Source organism: Anopheles marshallii, chromosome 3, assembly GCF_943734725.1.
Source record: "Anopheles marshallii chromosome 3, idAnoMarsDA_429_01, whole genome shotgun sequence".
Lineage (NCBI taxonomy): Eukaryota > Metazoa > Arthropoda > Insecta > Diptera > Culicidae > Anopheles > Anopheles marshallii.
This window is the reverse complement of record NC_071327.1, coordinates 6,396,456-6,415,003: the sequence shown is the minus strand read 5'-3', so window position 1 is coordinate 6,415,003 and position 18,548 is coordinate 6,396,456.

The window sequence follows — 18,548 nt, the reverse complement described above, 5'->3', positions numbered from 1 at the left end:
GACGATTTTTCTTCTTTTTTTCAATCGCCGATACCAATGTACTGCAATAAAAATGGCCGGCAGGGAATGTGAAACGAAATGCATTTGGATTATATCGACGGCACGCTCGGGTGCGTCTTTACACACGCACACCATTCGCAGGCCCGAACGGAACGCAATTTAATCATAATCCGGTTATACGGTACCGGATGCAAAACAAAAATGCAACAAAAAAGAGCATGAAATAATAATAATAATAATAAAAACTCACGCTCCACCCACCAACTGGCTAATACTCGTATCAACAGCCTGACAATTGTTTATACGTTACCGCGTGCATTTATTCATGTACACGTTGATGAGGGTTGTGGGGACGTCGTAGCCACTGTGGAGCGACATGCATCGAAAAGGCAAAACGAAACGACCCACTCTATATTCACGCTACGAAGGCACAAAATGACATGCGACAAGGGGTTTTCGGGAGATTGGGTGGTTTTTTATGAGATTTATAAAATCGTACGCGCCATGCTAAATCTTCAAACGTGAAGTGAGTGGTGAATGTTTTTTTTGTTCGCTCCTGCGATTTCGTTCGGTTTTGTTGGAGTCCATTTCTCATTTATCCTTCGTTTTCATCCGTTTCATTCAACAACGGAAAAACTAAAAGCGAAGCTATCTTTTATGGCCCACTCCGTAATAAATATTTCATCATCCAATCCGGGGTGTCGTCCGGAGTGTTTCGTCCATACGAGCCGCAACAAAAAAATCCACCAGAGAATGGCAATGAAACCGATTCATCTCCCGCTCGTGATGGCAATGGCCAATGCGTGGAGGGAATTGCATCTATGTCGTATGAGGGTCCCTGGATGGCAATTTTGGGTTAGTCCCCGGTTGTACCAGCATTGTCACAGGTTTTGGTGGGCTCATATGTATGGCACAGCAATGGGCCTTTCGTTTTTCAGTATTAACGGACTTACGGTAGCTTTAAATTTAAGAAGATGTACCTACATTTTTTTAAGTTTATTTTTTTATTTTTCATAATAAAGTAAAATTCTCCTGAAGACCTGTGCCTCGGTTCGTCTTCTATTTTTTTTTTCTAACTGGAAGTTTTTAAATTATTTTTATGGGTTCAGAATAAATAGGCGGCCAGGGGGAGAATTGGTAGTTTACACAATTATCCATTGCAGTGTTACACTGTTTTCTAAAAGGCAGAACAATTTCTTTTTTGGTTTTAACACTTCCGCAACAGTTCTCCATTTTGTTAAACGATTGTTTTCCTACCGTACTATACAAAACTTTGTTTTTTTTTTGTGGACGGCTCAACTTGCCATCCACACAACAACTTGATACGTTTTGCAAACAGCAAATGTTTGGTTGTTTGTTTTGCTTGTGCTTTTTTCAGCAGGAAAAATGGGCATTTTTCATTTCAACATTTTCATCTCGCGCAACGGCAATCGGGAAGGAATTTGCAAAACCCACGAATCCACTGGTGAGAAGGTGCAGGATTTGTTTTTTTGTCGGTGATGTTATGTGCAGCATGGTGCCCGAGACGAAAAAAACCATACCAATCGCAACCACTCGCAATAAAATGGATGAAAAAAAAGGAAAGGGAATGAAAAAACCTGAGGAGAACACGCTTCACACTACAGCACCCCGAGTGCCCAGCGAGAGATAGAGAGAGAGTTACGCAGTGGTCCCATAAATTATACGTTCCTATCTGGAATTAAAACAAATAAAATTTGATAACATAAATCATTACAGATAAGGGAATGGCACCATTGGGAAACTGGTCGGGGGGAAAAAAAGAAAATCTAGCGATGTTATTAGCACTGCCGCATTGGGCTGTTCCGGACGGTCCGTTGGGATCCGGGATGGGCCTTAGGAAAAAAAGCCCTGGCAGGTGCAATTGCACAATGCAGCAGTGCGCCGGGAAAGTGCATCCGTAAAACATGACAGTGAACATACCGAAAGGGGCTTAATAGAAAGGAAGCAGCATGGGAGGGGGATGGGAAAAATCATCACAATACTGTGTGAATGAAATGTGCAAATTCTAAAAAAATCCTTTCCTCATACAATTCATCATGAGAGGATAGGGAAAAAATCACGTTCAAAACAAACAAACATATACAAAGGTGTGCATCCGCAGCTGGATGGATTGGTTTGAATAAAAGGAACAACTTTGTTTTCCCATACAAATCTAAAGCGTGATGAAAAATGGCAGCTGAATTCAGCGGGAGAAAGAAAGAGAAAAAAACACACATACACACACAGGAAACACACGCTCAATGGACAGTCAAATTGGAGTATGCAAGCACGTCATGTCATCATCTACCGAACAAAAGCAACGAGACAGATAAGCCAGGCGCGTCCCATCATTTTTTAGTGCATCGTCTCGACACCGGCCAGCGGTATCGGTGTCATATTCAATTTCCACCTGGCATTATTATTGCATGCTTTTATGCTGTACATATATTATTTCCCTCGCCCTCCAACAGCATGAGTCATATTGGTCATATAAAACTAACCGAAACAGGATACAATTACACAACGCATGTGACCCTCCCCCCTCCAAACACACACGCATGGAAAAAAAGGCAAACAGCCAGTTCAGGAGTTCTGGGTCCAGTCGCCTCTTTCCATATGTTTATATTTGCCACCTGTGCGCCGGTGGCTTCGGTCGGCTGTGCTGATAGAATAATCATCAGCTGCCAAAACCAACCAAACCAAGCTTTTGTTTTTGGGCCAACATAGCCCGTCGGGTTCCCCATCTATCCCGACCGTCCATTATATGGCCAAGCGGGGGAGATTATTATTAATCTGTCTGCATAAATATGTGTACATCGGGGTGCCGCTTTTTTACTGTTGTTTTTCCGTTGCTGTTGTGTTGCTGTGTTCGATCCATACAAGCTGCCACTTTTCGATGCACATTTCACTCACCACGGCCTACTATTATTATTATTATCTCTAACAAGGGACAGTTTGCAGTACTGATTTTTTATCGTTTTCCTTCTGCTGGGATAATAAAACAAAAGCTTGTTCACTTTACACACTTCAGTGAAAAGCAAGCACCAAAACAAGCTGCTCTGCCGCTGATGTCCCGTGGCATGCGGATGTGTATTTATTTGAAGCATGCTTTATGAGGTTTTGGCCTGTGTTTAGTTCACACACGCACCGGGGACGAATTGTTGAGTTTGTTGTTGTTGTTTTTTTAAGGGTTGTCAAAACAAATGCATTTTGCGGTTGCGATTATGGCTGGAGATTTAATTACCATTCCACGAATACTCATGTGCACTTGTTCTCCATGGCATTTTTCACTGTTTGGAGAACGCATTAAAGGATGAGTTTGTGGAATGGGAATAATTACGGCTAACCCTCTTATAACGAGTTTATTCAGTTCCAGTAGTTCACTTGTTATGTGAGATATTCTTTCACACGAAAATTCTACGAAATGTTATAATAATATTGGTTATCAAAAGCTCACCTATGTTGTTTACCAACCAGGACCGATGAAAACTTAAATAAGCTTACGTGATGTTCAACAGGTCAATTGGAGTGGTCGTTGTTTTAACATTTTTTTTATTGAATGTGACAAATAACAGTTGTCTAGATGAAGTTTATCAATACATAAAAAAATAATATCCTAAGCATTCAGAACCTTCAGAATAACTTAACTCCTTTTAACTCCTTGAATTCTTCTCGGGAACTCTTCTTCGATAATGATGTTTTATCGTGCAAACTCATTTTAAACTTTAAGCATTTAAAATAGAGATTTTGAGGAAGATTTTTTTAATTGTTATAGCTTACAATATAATTGTAAATAATTTATAAAAACATTCAAATATACACCATTACGCCAAATATATCGTATATTTATTGTCTTAAATATATTTATCGCACTTCCTTACATCGGCTCGTTGCTTTCCTTTATATCCGTGGAATGGAATAAATAACATTTCCAATCTCCATCTAAGATTCTCTATTTAGAAGACTGGCTTTACTCGACTGCTTTTCCCTCCCTGAAGGAGGCACATCATTTTCAATTGCCAAACACTCACTGTTAGTCTTGCACGATTATCTACGGAATGCGTAACGGTTGATTTCTTCCAATACGCTAAAATATTTACCGAACACATTAGCATCCCACCGCTGCGTAGCCTTAATCACGCGCTGGAAGCGATCGAAACTGCGGCACACAAAAACCCCGGTAGCACGTACCGAATGCGTGACGCAAATACGAGCTGTAAGTGTAAAGGCAAACGAAAAATCACAAGAGCAAGAATAAATATCAATTAAGCGCTGGGAAAGGATTTGTACTTTAATTTCGTTACCCCCGTGCAAAGATAAATAAATTAAATCCTAATCCCATCGAAGAAGATCCATCGGTTCTCGGTTGTGGTAGTAGTGGAGAGGGCAGCAATCTCTTCGCCAATCTGCCAACCATTACCGTGGTACATTTCAATCAACAAGTGTATTGTAGGCTGTGGGAAGCTTTTCCTATCGCACAAAACCCCTAGCTGGAAGTAATTTATGCACCGTTTCCTTAGGCATTGATCCCGCTCGGGAACTTTTGCTATATTGAACAACCCTGCTTTGTGGGAAGGGGTCGTCGCATAATATTTCACAGCTGGAAGGATGTGAATGAATGTCGGTAAATATAAAGAAGCTCCGGAAACTTTTTTCTCCGGATTGCTCCGGGGAAAAAGTAAAATGAAATCACCCCTATTTTACCCTTGAAGATGGAGTCACATCGGTGTAAGGGATGGGTTCTTTCTCCCCGAAGCAAAGGGACGCCAACCTGCTTAACCATCTTGTCGCTGTTGCTTTATGGAACGACATATTTCCACCCAGTTGATCGCAATAATTTCCACGGTCAACTGGCGCTAACTCAATTTGCCGTATATCTCGCTCACATGCACCAACGAAGCTGGTCTGTGCGTAAGCATCATGCGTGTGGGACATTGTACGAGTGTGTGCGTGCGTGTGGTACGATTGCTCAGGGGAATTTTCGATCGGAATAGATATTTCTTTTACTCTGAACCCAGGGAAAAAATGCCGGTCTCGGGGACGTGACCTTTCAATAAAGAAAGCAGTCCGGTTTCACAATGTTCCACCAAAGAACCAACAATTCCGCAACGCAGCCTACTACGGTTGGCGGGATGAGTGCGCACCAAAAATATGGCTACTGCGATGGGATTTTGATTAGCTTTAAATTTGATCCAATTTTCTCGCCGTTGGCGAAATGAAGCGTGGTGGACTGTGCGAGGACGGTGTTCCAGCGTTCCATACGAGACTAGATTTCTGTGCGGTTCTATGCAACGAGTTGAGGCGCTGTTTTTCCTTTTGCCTCCCTGATGGGAATTTGAGACAGTTTTTTTTTTGCGTCCAATCCACATGCGCCACCAGGCGTCTCCATCTGAACGGTCAAAAGACGCAGCAAAAACAATTCCAGCACGCGTCGAATAGCGTTCCGCATCTAGCGCACACACACACACACACCAAAAGTTTTGTTTTTTTTCCTCCCAAGCGCACCAAAGCAAACTGTCACTCTCTACGTTCTCCAGGGCATTTGAAAGCTGAACTCAATATTCGATTCCCGATATCCCCGGGACTGCGAGACGTTTGATGTGATGCCGTTCGACTTCGGGCATGAAGTTGTGCGTTCCAAACATGGCGGAACAAACTCCCGCCCGCCTCTCAAGAGAAATCGCGCGTTTCGAAATGAGAAAGTTCAGAAATTGAATTATTGACAGCAAACAGTTCCAATCGGAGATTTCGCGTCGGAAGTGCAGCTGCCAGCGTCCTTTTGTCTTCTATCTTGGATGTTCACTTTCGAGGGAAAATTGTCTTTATGAAGCGAAGTTAGCTTCACCGTTGTTGGTTAGTGGAAAAATAAATGTCTTCTCCCAACAGAGTGATTGGCTTTCTTTCTCGTCTCGTTGAAGATGTGTTTCTCCGACTATCGCACACCACTTAATGACATATCTCAAAAAGTGAATCACAAGAACAAATGAAGAAAGTTTCACCAAACCGAGGCCACCACTCACCTACGGCAGCAGCATTTCATAATCATTCGATCGAAAAATGTGCCTCCCATTCGGTTACTCTCGGTGGATTTTCTCCGGGCTGCCAGGGCCAAGCAATGGACCGGTTGCCAAAGGGAAGTTTTTCACTCACTTGCGTCTGCTACCGTATGCAGTGTGCGACAATGCATTAGGGATTTTTCTTGCCTGTTTTCTTCCCGTCCGGTATACTTTGTGCACATCTAGTAGCGAAGAAAAATGACTTTTCCCTATGACTCTTGCACTGCTTTCAGCGAGGGAAACTCGCTCGGTCTGACTCGAGTGGCAACAATAGGGGTGAGCTTTATGATACCTTTCATCGTTCATCAATTCCTGTGTACAAAGAAGCAAAACCCCACGTTAAACAAACCGAGCGCAAGCTTACCTTTCAAGAAGCATACCTTGGGTAGCTCTATCAGCGTCCCACACATGCCGGTACCTTCACGCGTCGTACGAGACGAATGTTGCGACTTCGTCCCTTAGAGATGCTGATGAACCATCCAGCGGCTGATTGAAGGATATTTTCATGCAAATTTTTCCTGCATCATCAACGCTTTGCGAAACGAAGTGTTTTGTTGCACTGTGACTAAGTTGCTTCTTTTAGGTCGCTAAATGGAAGATTGTTATCGCGTTAAACGATGGTGTATTGTTGTGATTTGCTGTGAGGTAAGTTTGCCATTTGTATGCAGGTGAACATTCTGGCACGTATATCAGAAGGCAACAAATGAAGCTTTTATTTAGCAAGTATTTTTCTGAAAGGTTTTATCCTCCAAATGATTGTTGAGATAAAACAAATAGAAAGCTGCTGTTACATTAACCAAAACATAACCATACCTAAATGCTAATAACGACTTTTAGTAAATAAATTTAACACATTTTTAGTACACATACAAAACATTCTTACTGATGTTAATGAACGCCACAAAACATAATCCTTTTGAAACTAACTTTTTCCAAACAATCACGTTTACCTAAAGGTTACTCAACAACCGTTGCTACGAACCCCGTGCGAGAAAGACGTCGTAAGGTAGTTGTCGTAGGTTAAACTTCCTGCTGCACCGCCATGCCAGCTTTCGAAAAACAATCCACAAACTACAAAACTTGTCCATTAGCTAACACCATAGACCAAGAGATGTGCCTGCTCCAACGTGTGCTAGCATTGCTCAACAACAGCGTCCAGCACGATGCATGAGTTTGCCCAACGTACGACAAATTTATGCATTCGAATAATTAAAATTAAATTACCCTCAAGTGTAATTTGTTTTACTTTCGGCTCGGGGTGTTCTGTTCTGACCCGGTCCGGTTTTTGCTCAAATCTCTGCGCCACGCAGACCGAACGCTGTGAAAGGGAACGGATCTATTAATCGCATTACTTTCGATCCACCGGTACGGCTCACACCAAGCAATACTCAGTATGGAGAAGAAGTGAGACGCAGTGTGAGACATTCGTTCGACTCACACGGTGAGATGAGCTGACGAAGGTACCGATTGCTATGTGAGCGTGCAACGTTAAGATCAAATCAGTTTAAAAGGACTTTTTATTGGTGTAAAATATCATTCCGACGTTACATTGTGCCCGTAACTCATCTCCGTTCGTGGTGCTCCACCGTGTCCGTACTGCAGCATAGTTGGGTGCACGAGTGAAGATGTAGCAAAACTGCTACAAGGAAAATAAACATACAATTGCTTTACATTAGCATGCATTTCACACACGTTCCCGGGTACACACGTGCGGTGTGGCCGTCGGGCTCAATTTACTCCACTTTCCATTCGAATCCCTTCCGGTTTATTTATACCACGTTTTTTGGCTAAAGTTTGAGACCTCAAAACATCCGTTTCCCATGCCGGCTGTAGAAAGGCGTCGGATGGGAATCGTGGAAGACAAGTTGAAGCTAAACACCTCTCGTAGAACCTACACCCTTGAACAGGACGCCAGTTGGCAAACCCGAACCAAGCTGTGCCTGAGCATTCCCGCTCACAGAAAAGGGTGACCGCCTGCAGGCAGTTCCCGAAGCGGCTCCGGCCAACGTCTGCGAGTCTTGAGATATGGGTACACTTTCGTAATATTTTATTTCCTACCACACTGCACTCGGTGAGACCGGTCCAACGCAGCACCGGCACCACTAACAGGGTGGAGTTGATGGTTCGACCGCAAAACGCTCCAGGCTCTCGAGAACGAAGCTAGAAAGAGATCAAATTTCATAGCACTCCACAACACCAGTGAACCACCGGCAATGAAACTGGAGACTCTCCCTTCCGGGATGTCGGTATGTGGCACCTGGAAGGGGAGCGCCGAAACGCCAAACGGGTCGGAATGCTGCTGCACCGGAATGCAGGCACAGCCGAGGCACAAGTTGCAGAGTCGCGGTTGAAGTGGTTTACATTGCTGTACGAACGTTGGTGTCACAATTCTTAGTGACATTCCGATTTGCCGAGTGTCGGTTATGCGATACTGCTTTGGCTCTCTCTCTTTCTCTCTTTCTCTTTCCCACCACCAAGAAGTAACTATTTACCTTGGTTGCGTAAATCCTTGTAGATTGTTGTTTGCTTGTTGTGAGGAGAAGGAGGAGGAGGTGGACCACAGAGAAAGAACAGGAGTGGTGTGATACTGAATCGCATCATCGCGATGTTCGTTTCTAGTGTTATGAACGCAGCGAAAAGCATGGTGACAATACACGTGCGTCATTTAAAATTTGCAAGTAACGTATTTGTATTAACTTGGAAGGAATGTATCTATGAAAGAATGCTTGCGAAATGTGTAAAAATATGTTAACCCACTATAATAGAAATTTATTCTAGCAATGTAGCTCTGCTGTTACGTCAGCCTATTCAACTGCCTGGCTAAAAACAGGTTAGGAGAAACGCATTTAACTGGTCGGGGCAAATGACTATGATTATTCGTGATTATCAATCAGCGGTGTACAATTGAATAAGCTTTCGAAAAAAATGCATTTAAATTAATTAATCACCTAAAGCACAATAAACTGCAAAAAAGAAAACAAAACGAAACAGAGAAACAAAAAAAATAAGTAGAAAAGTGTACAGCTACAACTGAAATAACTAGATGCAAAAATTAAATAAATCAATGAAAACTCATTGATAATACGTCACAACAGAAACTTATTGTTAAAAATTGACAAACAAAGATTAAAAACAAATTAATGCTCTTTCGTTTGCAATACTTTGCAAAAAAACTTAAATGAAACAGAACAATAAAAGTAACACAATTATTCAAAATAGCTATCTTACGCACAATAGCTAAGTATATCGAAATTGATAATAGAACTATCCATTGTTTTGTTTCAGATGTCAAGAATCGCTAGCGTATTGGTAAAACTTGATTCAAACCAATAAACATAAGTATGAAACTCCTTCCAAATAAACCACAAAACGTCTCTGTGGTATATCTTTACAACAAAACAAAAAAATCTGTAATATATCATAATAAAAGTCTCCCAAACAACAGAAGAAAGTGTTAAATGACGTAAACTCCTTCACAGCTCAGAAACTTACTGCTCTGGAATCACACCGTCACAATATTTACAACAACTGCAACGGATTTTCCACCCGAAACTAACCCACAGCACATTCGTTTGGTCGTACACCAAATTTTCCCCTGTTCTTCTATGCTTTGGCCAAATGTGACATTATAATTCCATCGCGAAGCGGTTTGTTCTATGCTTTGCCAAACGCTCCAGGACTCGGTTGGTGCGGTTTGTGCGAAGCAAACTACAACGGGTTAGTGTACGGCAAACTTCCTGTTCATTGTATTTCGGTTTTGCTTGCCGGCTCGTTTTGCTTGGAAAACTTTTCTATCGTTTTGTTCCCGCACTGCACTTGAAAGATCATCCCTGTTCTGGTCCCCCCTCCCCACACACACACACACGGAATGCGCCCGCCCGTTGAGGATGTATGATGTTTGTGTTTTATGCGGTGTGTTGTACAAGTTTTGGGCGTGAGGAATGTATGACACCAGCGTGCTTCTTTCCCAATCCGTCTAGTGGAAAAGTGTTAGTAAAGAGGAGTTTGAAGCATTCGGTGCAACACACCGCACACAATGAACCACATTTGTCTTCTGCATGATGCGGCTGTGTTGCGGAAATCATCTCCTATTTAATTCTTTCCCTTTTTAAACGAGAAAATCGTTTTTGCTGCCTCACCAGGAACCTGGGACCAAGGCACTATTCCTTGTCAAACGGGAAACTTTTCGCGCCGGGATGAAGTTTTGATCATGCAACATAATTTGCTTTCTCACTTCAAACAAATCCCACCAGTTTAGTAAGCTTTTGTGAATCTTTGGTTAATTTCGTATTCATTTGGGAAAATAATTATCTACACAGCTGCATTTAAGTCATTATTTTAATTGTGACGAGGATTTTTTTTATCATTAATTAGTTACATTTATTGTAAATGTTAATTTAAAGTATATATCTCAATAAGTCCATAAAAATCGCCTAAGTAACCATTGGCTACTTTATTTTCTATGTGGCGCCACCTGTCGGTGGGTAGCAGTACTAATAGTAACATTACGTTTTGTCCTTCAAGAAATCGTTTTCATAAAAACCATTTTCAGTTCGAATAATGTCGAATTTATTATATTTTAAAAAAAATTAAAACAATACTAATTCTCTTGGCTTCAAGTTACGAAACATTTATAGTAACGTTTTAAATATATAAATGAACAATCTTCCACTCCATCTTACACTCGTTCCATTGCTACAGCACTAATCCTTTGGCTTACCACGAGCGGGCATTAAGTGGACCGTATCCTTCCAAACCACCAAGTCCCACTCGCGACTACGACAATTCCCATCCGGTGTGTTTCAATAAAAAACGACAAACCCTCAATTTCAATTTGCTACAGCAAATAAAATTCACCGCCACCGATGGTCACCGAAACCAGCCCCCGGTGGGATTTACATTTGATGGAAAATGGGTGAGTATGGCACTGTAGTATCCCTCCATAACGATTGTCCTCCTTCTCCAGAGCGAATTTCTTAAGCTCCTGCTGCTGGCGGGTGGACGGGCTAGCTAACAGTCCCAGTGTGCTTTTTGATTTGCACTGCGAATCGCAATCTACTGGGCCACTCCTCCCCAAAAATCACCCAACCAACCATGCGACGCGCCGTGAATCGCTTTAACAAAGCGGAAAAATTACTATTACTTCGTTCGCTCTGTGTGTGTTTCTTTTTTAACTTTTCTTCATTATTATTATTCGTTTCCATCTCTCCGGAGGAAAAAGCTATCGCATCAAGCAGCAAGTTACTTTCATTTTTTCGCGATTTTTGAAACGTAAACCCCACGGGGATGGACGAGCGCCCAGGGAACAGGTACGGATCGCAAAACCAAGTTGACAGCTTTGGGAAAATTCGTTCATCATCAGGCCCTGACAGACTCATTTGTTGTTTCAATGGTGACTTCCACTTGCGCCCGTTCCACAATCCAGCACTGGCTGAAGATGTTGGTTTTGATTGCTTGGCACAAATTTGAAATAGCAATTTTTGCGCACGTCACAAACCAAATATCAATGCGTCTCTAGTCAGGATTCTTCCCTTCTTCCGAGAAGTCACTGCCAGAAATGCCGAATCGAGAACTTTCGTCCAAACGGTTTTGTAATTAACGTTTACGCTGATGTAGTTATTATTCTTAGCTTTATCATTTGTTTTCAGCTTGAAAAAATACTTCCTTCAGTTGGCAAGAAAATAATGAGGAAACGTTATTCCTGTGGCAACACAGAACTCAACCAAAGTCTATTTTCAGGAATCCGCCACACCGGAAGCGCCTTTCTCCATGACGTTCGATCTCTTAGCATTTGTGCAGATTCCGAAGCAATTTCATCTGATTGCTTGTTATTCTCGCCCGTGCTGATGGAATGTTATCCACTTCGAACGTATTTAAAAGAACATTCACAACGGAAACCGATTTCCAAGCATTCCAATCTGCCGCCCAAGGCTCAAGGATTCCCATTGCCGACGACGTGTTCTTAAGCGGTGTTTATTTCCACTCCCAGCAAAAACAGGCATGGTGGGTTTTTCCATCTTTTACAAAACACCAAAAGGACACACGGGTGTGTGAGCGATGGTAAACAACGCAAGTATAACCCACAAACGCATGCACATAGGTGTTATCGATTCTCATTAAAATTGTTTACATTTTCCAATCGTACCGGGCGACTGAGGCACCTAGCAACGTCCATAAACAGTCGCAGCACTTGCATAGCATAGTAAGCTTATGGTGCTTTCATCTGTCAGATGTCTTGATTGGAGTCTTTCCGGAAATCGGTGGGTCGGCTCTTCCGGGTGAAGGATGCTAGCAGGTAGTAATATGAAATTATGTTCACTTTTTCGTGGAACATAAATTTACTTCCATTTAACTAAATCCAGCCTTTGACCCATTCTACGATGACGACATTTTTTTAACGATTAAATTAAGGACATTGTCTGGAACAGCCATATCTTCACTGGAATTAAACAACATTTGTAACGTATTCATCAAATCAATTGGTACTAGTTTTGTGTGACAAATTGCGTCCCTTACGGCGCAAACCAGTGCATGTGTAGCGGATCAATCTAGTAGGCATTACATCGCTACTGAAACGTAGCAAAATCATTTGCGATGGTGAACAAATTGAATAAATGTTCGTATGCGTTAACTCTTCAAACGGTTGCGTTTCGTTCTCACACATGTTTTTTTTTTTTTTAATTCCCCTAATGAACCATTGAACAAGGTTTCATATTGCTAAACACAAAATCCCAAATTTGATATATTAAATTGATTTTAAGCTTAAAAAAACCAACGTACGTAGTGCAATGTTTTTATTGTCGGTAGAATAAACACTCTGTAACACTCTACCGCTAGCGGAAAACGAATTTAATTATGTTTTCCTCCGAACCAGACAAAAAGTGCACCATTCTATTGAGGTCGTGCCTATTGGTATCGTCGATTTCATTAAGCCGTACAGTACGCCATCCACGAACCACGCGAAAGCCACTCCAATTCCTAATAAGAACGGCTTTCAAACGAATGTTTCGTTTCGTGTTACCGGTTACCAAACTGCAATGATTTTCCCCAAAAAAAAAGCAGGGCAACACAACAACAAAAAACTGAATACTTCCCACAAAATCTCCATGTGCAATATAACGAGTTTCATTTCATTTGCCTAGACCCGGTGCTCCAAAACAGAATTTCCCTATAAAAAACCCGTAATCACTGCTCATATATTGTACCCACACGGGGTACTGTGCCTATCGGTTGTTAAGGAGATCGGACACTTCTTTTGAAGTGTGCCACTGTGCTTCAGTTCCCTACCGATGCACCAGCAAAAACCGACGTTCAAGCTTCAATCGACTCAAACGGCAACTGAAACATAACATCCGTTCGGAAAAATAGGCTCCGGGAATGCAATATTTTCCCGTTTTGTACCTCCGGTGATGTTCGTTTCGCGGGCGGTACACGATCAAAATCAATCGAACAGCAGCAATGAATGGTGGAACACAGCTTTTCCCTTTTAGTTTGCTTTTATTGTGCTCATTTTCCCTGCCCTGGTGTGTCCGCGTAGTGAAACACGCAGAAATGAGCCTCACAAACGGACAGCGTGTTCGGTACAGTCCGGTGTTCGATTGAACTTCATCCGGGGCTGTTGTAGTTTGGAGTGCTTTATTTTTTTTGGTTCTCTATTTTCCCTTACTTCAATCAAGTTTCAGCGTGTCGCGTGCAACATAATTCTATCCTGTTTTCCTACCACACACTTTGCCGGGCTTAAAAGCCGATTCCATTCAGAACCAACCTCCTCCGCCTCGACAGCAGCGCACGGGCGCTTCATTAAAAGCAAGTTCGAAAGAATACATTAAGCTGCAGTTTACGGTTTATAGCGAATGGAAAGCGAGGCAGTTGTTTTTTTTCTCCTCTCATTAAATAGTGTCACGTAGTTGATTAATATTTTCTTCCCAGAAAGGAACGTTTCCTTTAGCAGTGCGCCACAAATAATCTTTTTTCCAACTCTCTTATCTACAACTTCCAGCTGCATTTGCGCCCTAGTGCAACCGGGTATGCTACGATTGCAATCAATTTGTTTGCCGCGCCTTGGAAATGGAAATTATATCCATAATAATAACCTCCCATTTAAAAGGATTAACACAAGCAATAGTGTGCATTACATTCGTGAGAGTACATCCAATAGCTTTTGGGATAGTTCCCACACAAAATCCCCATTGCCACCACCTACATGCTACAGTTTTCTAGCAAAGGCTTATGCCTTACCCATTATGGGTGAGAAAAATCATTAACCGTGTGCTGCTGCTGGCCAAAAGTGCCCCCAGTGTGCAAGAACCCCTTCGTTCGTGGTGAAGGAAAAACGGGGATTAAGCTTAAAATCTTTACCACAACCACCCGCAAGAAGAGGGAGTGGTTTCTTCGAGGAAGTTTTGCATATCACACACAGGCACACGTACACAAACCACTAGCCTCTATCCGACGGTAGAAGGATCCTGTATGGGGCCACACTCGGTACCGTGGTCTGGGCAGTCTTAATCTATTAGAAAACTTTTGACCACTTTTAAGCTTTGTCGGTAGAGCGGATGGCGGGTTCGACCAGGGAACGGATGCTGCCTGTAGCCGTTAGATAAACACATTAGGAAAGGAAAGTTTTTCATCCCCTAGGTTGTGTGTGTGTGTGTGTGCTTTTGTTGTGCTTTTTTTACTGCTTTCAATTATCATCCATCCTTCTTGTTGCTATACGTTCAAGATCACAAGAGTTATTCTGGTGTTTTGTTCTATCAGATTAACTGCCATTCATCAAAGTCAAGTAAAAACTGTTCAATCTATTCTTCGAAGACCTGTAATCCGGCAACAGTAGGTGGAATTTTAGACACCTGCGTATACCTGAGTTCGTTAAGGCCCTTCACTGGTTTTATGGAAAACGTCTTAATCCATCAGCACCGTGAGAAGACTTCAACCGTCACCTTCAACTTCACCGTCTTCAAATGGCAGGAAGATCCCAAAAAATATTACATTTGAGAGCTTAAACTACATCAAATTCCTCTCAGGCACTCGCTCCAGACGGCCTTCCAAAGTCAACTATATGAAGCATGTTAGTGGGACATAAGCTAAGATCCTAGGACCTTCGCCAAATGGTCATAGCGTGTCTTCATTTATTTAGTGGAGAATCCGCTGCCATTTCCTCTCGTATGTCACAAGTCGTTGACAGTTGGCAACCCAACCTATACCCTCCCCCCATAATCCTTTGGAGCAGTGAACTCCATCTCACTCCAACTCATAATCGTAACCATGAAGCACTTTCGTCAGCAAGCAGTTGATTAGTTTGCACCAAACTTGTGCAATTGCATCGTAAAAACCTTGTCGAACAGGGAGACGAATCAACCGGAATCACAAGTTTGCTAGTCCAGCATTTCCTTTTCCCCACCAATAGAGAACACGTTCCGCTCAAAAGTGGGTGGCCAAGAAATTCGAGTCCAAATCGCTTCAGGGCTCCCCGCAGAATATTAATTCCGAACCCGAGTACATCGTTATGGAGGATAGTCGACCCGGGACCAATAGGGCGATATCCTTCGAAAATTGGTTTGCGCATGGAACGGAGCGAATCGTTAAACCGCTGAATGTTGGCATCAAGTGCAGAATGGTACAGCCAGAAAGAAATGATATTAAATATGCACGCAGGTAATGGACAATAAGCCTCCTGGTGGAGAGGCTTTCGATACATTTGTTTTAATATTATCCCTTCCGGATGGTCCATCTGGGAAAAGGATAGATGTTCTTACTGCTGCTCTTCCAATGAAAGTTCTTTCCAGCCTCATTTTACAATCTCATCTCGATAAACTTTCGTACCAGGTAGAACACTGTCTCGATCCTTGCACCAAACAGTTGTCGCACAAACACGGCCACACTAAAACAATTTACCCGGCCAATTGGGTTGGATTTGGTTTGATACCACACCATCACGCACCAGTTAAACGATCTTTATCTTTACGAGCTTTCCGCTCGGTAAGTGTAATCTGAAGGGTTTCCCAAACTAGCATGCGAGTTGTGGCGCCTTTTTGGCTAAATATTTGCGCCTGTTTTAAGACGGGTAAAATGATACTCTGCGTGAAGGAATAGGCAATCAGTACGGTAGAGTGATTATTACGGCTTCAAACTCACTTCACAAAATGAAACAAGTTACGATGAGCAATAAAACGATTTAATTTCTGTACAGTTCCGTGCGAAATTTTAGCACTACAAAACACGTCTGATACACAAGATTGAAAGTTGTAATTCGGGTAACGGTGAATATAATCACAACTGGTTCGTTGTGTAGCAAAGTTTTTGTTATTTAAACTGTTATTATACAACTGCAAATAATCTTAACAGGCATCTTTTGAGGAAATCACTGTAGGAATTGCATACATTTAGGCGTTTATACCATCAGAGAGAGACAGAGAGGAGTTTAACTATTAGTAGCCCCAAAGTACCATCATTGTTCCAATGATAGTTAATAACTAAACCTTTTGTTCGCTTCCCCGATTACCTCGTTATGGTTTTTAATAAAAATTATAAACTCCATAATTCTAAAACACCCTTTATTCATTGCGCGCTTAAAAGGGTATTTTTACCACTGTGCATTGACTTCATTACAAAAGCGCTCGCCAATAACGCTTCAATTTGTGGGCAATTTGAAACTAACTTTTATGGCATACTTAGATCCATCCACAGTTAGCATACATTTGCCGGTTCGTAATACATGTTCGTGGCATCTCCTACGGCGAGGCAACCGCTTCGCTCAATAAATGTCAGAAAATGTAATACCTGCCCAGGCAGGACGATATATTGATGGAGGTTTTTGTGGCATCGTATCATCGGACATGGTGGTAGAGGTTGGAATTCATAAAAAAGCTGCTTGTTGCTACCCTTCATACCAGTGCTTGCTCCAACTGGCCCCAACCCAACGAAACGGGATTCAATATCTTGGTAATTTCATTCTCCATCATAACCGACCGGTTAGAAGGATGGGGATCACTTTTCATGCGCTTCACTGTAATGCAATTCTTATTTGACAGGGAGGGAGGAAAAAACAGGGATCGAGCGTTGAGTGATAACAAAATAGCAGGTTAAACCCCCTCAGGAAAATAGCATCCAGTTAGGGTGGCCACTCCCGGGTGGCGCTGGTCGGGTAAAGGGAAACATCCCCGGGGCAGCCGTCCGACAGCTTTCGAAATTCAGCTCAATATTTCATGTCAAACGGAAGCGGTACGAACAAAACATCGCAGGCTCACGTTTCGGGGCCAGGATGCAGCACATCCTCTTCGAAATGAAAAAACCCCATGAACCGGTGTGAACTTTTCCTCCCAGTTCTTGCAAGAAAAGAGTGTAAAAAACTTGTTCAACTTGTTTCATCATACGACAAGCCAGAGCAAAAAAAAAAACTAGACAAGGGAATACAATTCGAAAAGGAACATCAATTGGCGTTTGAAGAGCCAAGGGAAAGTTTCCAAACGAAGACAATGCGTAGGAAAATGCGCGTTCCCGGACTGCTTTCCCAGTTCGAAGTCGAAGAAATACTGCCACTTGAACTTCCGGATGACTCCGGGACACTCTGGTCGTAACGATGCTCGCAACGAACAAAGCAACGAAATGGGGGGTGAAAAAAAAAGGGAACACACGCACACCAAACCCTTTCTGCTTTTTGTAGTCAGTCGTTTCAATTGGAATTGAAATAATGCGCTCCGGAAGTGAAGAGGGAAATGTTCTCCGATCGGTTCGAGTTCGATGCTTTGGCCCGTATCTCCGTCCCAACAGGGGTTAGCTGGGTGGAAGAAAATTGTCGAGATGAATGGGAAGAAACTTAAATTTATTACCGACACTCGTGTGCCAGCAGTACTGGCAGTCTTTCATGCCGTTTGCCACTCCGGGGGGTGTTTTTTTCCCGCCCGTTCCGTGCCACTAGCTGCATGAACTTTTATTTATTACCACTTGTTTGCAAGCATCGCGATTCCGATTAATCGAACCGTGAGACTCGCTCCCTACCCACCGCCCACCCAAGTGTATTGGGTGGCAATAAGTATCGTAAAGAATTGGTGACAATGGCTTCACAAGCTCACGCCGGCGAAAGTATTCCACCACCCCTCCCGCACGGCGAGCGAGTGGGGAAAAAGTTTTCGCCTTGAAGCGAACGCGGACACGGGACGCAGAAGGGCCAAGAAGGATCAGATATCAATTGACGGACGAATTGATGGCTGCCTGATATTGTCGACTATATTCCGATAGTTCCTCGACGAGCGCACCATTTGACGTGAACTTTTTATGTTTACGACCTTCGAGTGCTTTCGCTGTTGCTGCTGTCGCTCAAGAGGAAAAAAGTTGTTTTTATTGAGAAGTATTAATAGTAGATAAGCATGGAAGGAAAACTGATAGAAACGGGGTGCGCTCGGACAAATAGTCTTCTTGAAAGAGAGTTGTTTTGTTCAAAATCGTATCATACTAAAAGGTCTCCTTAGTTTAATTTTTGTGTATATTAATAAA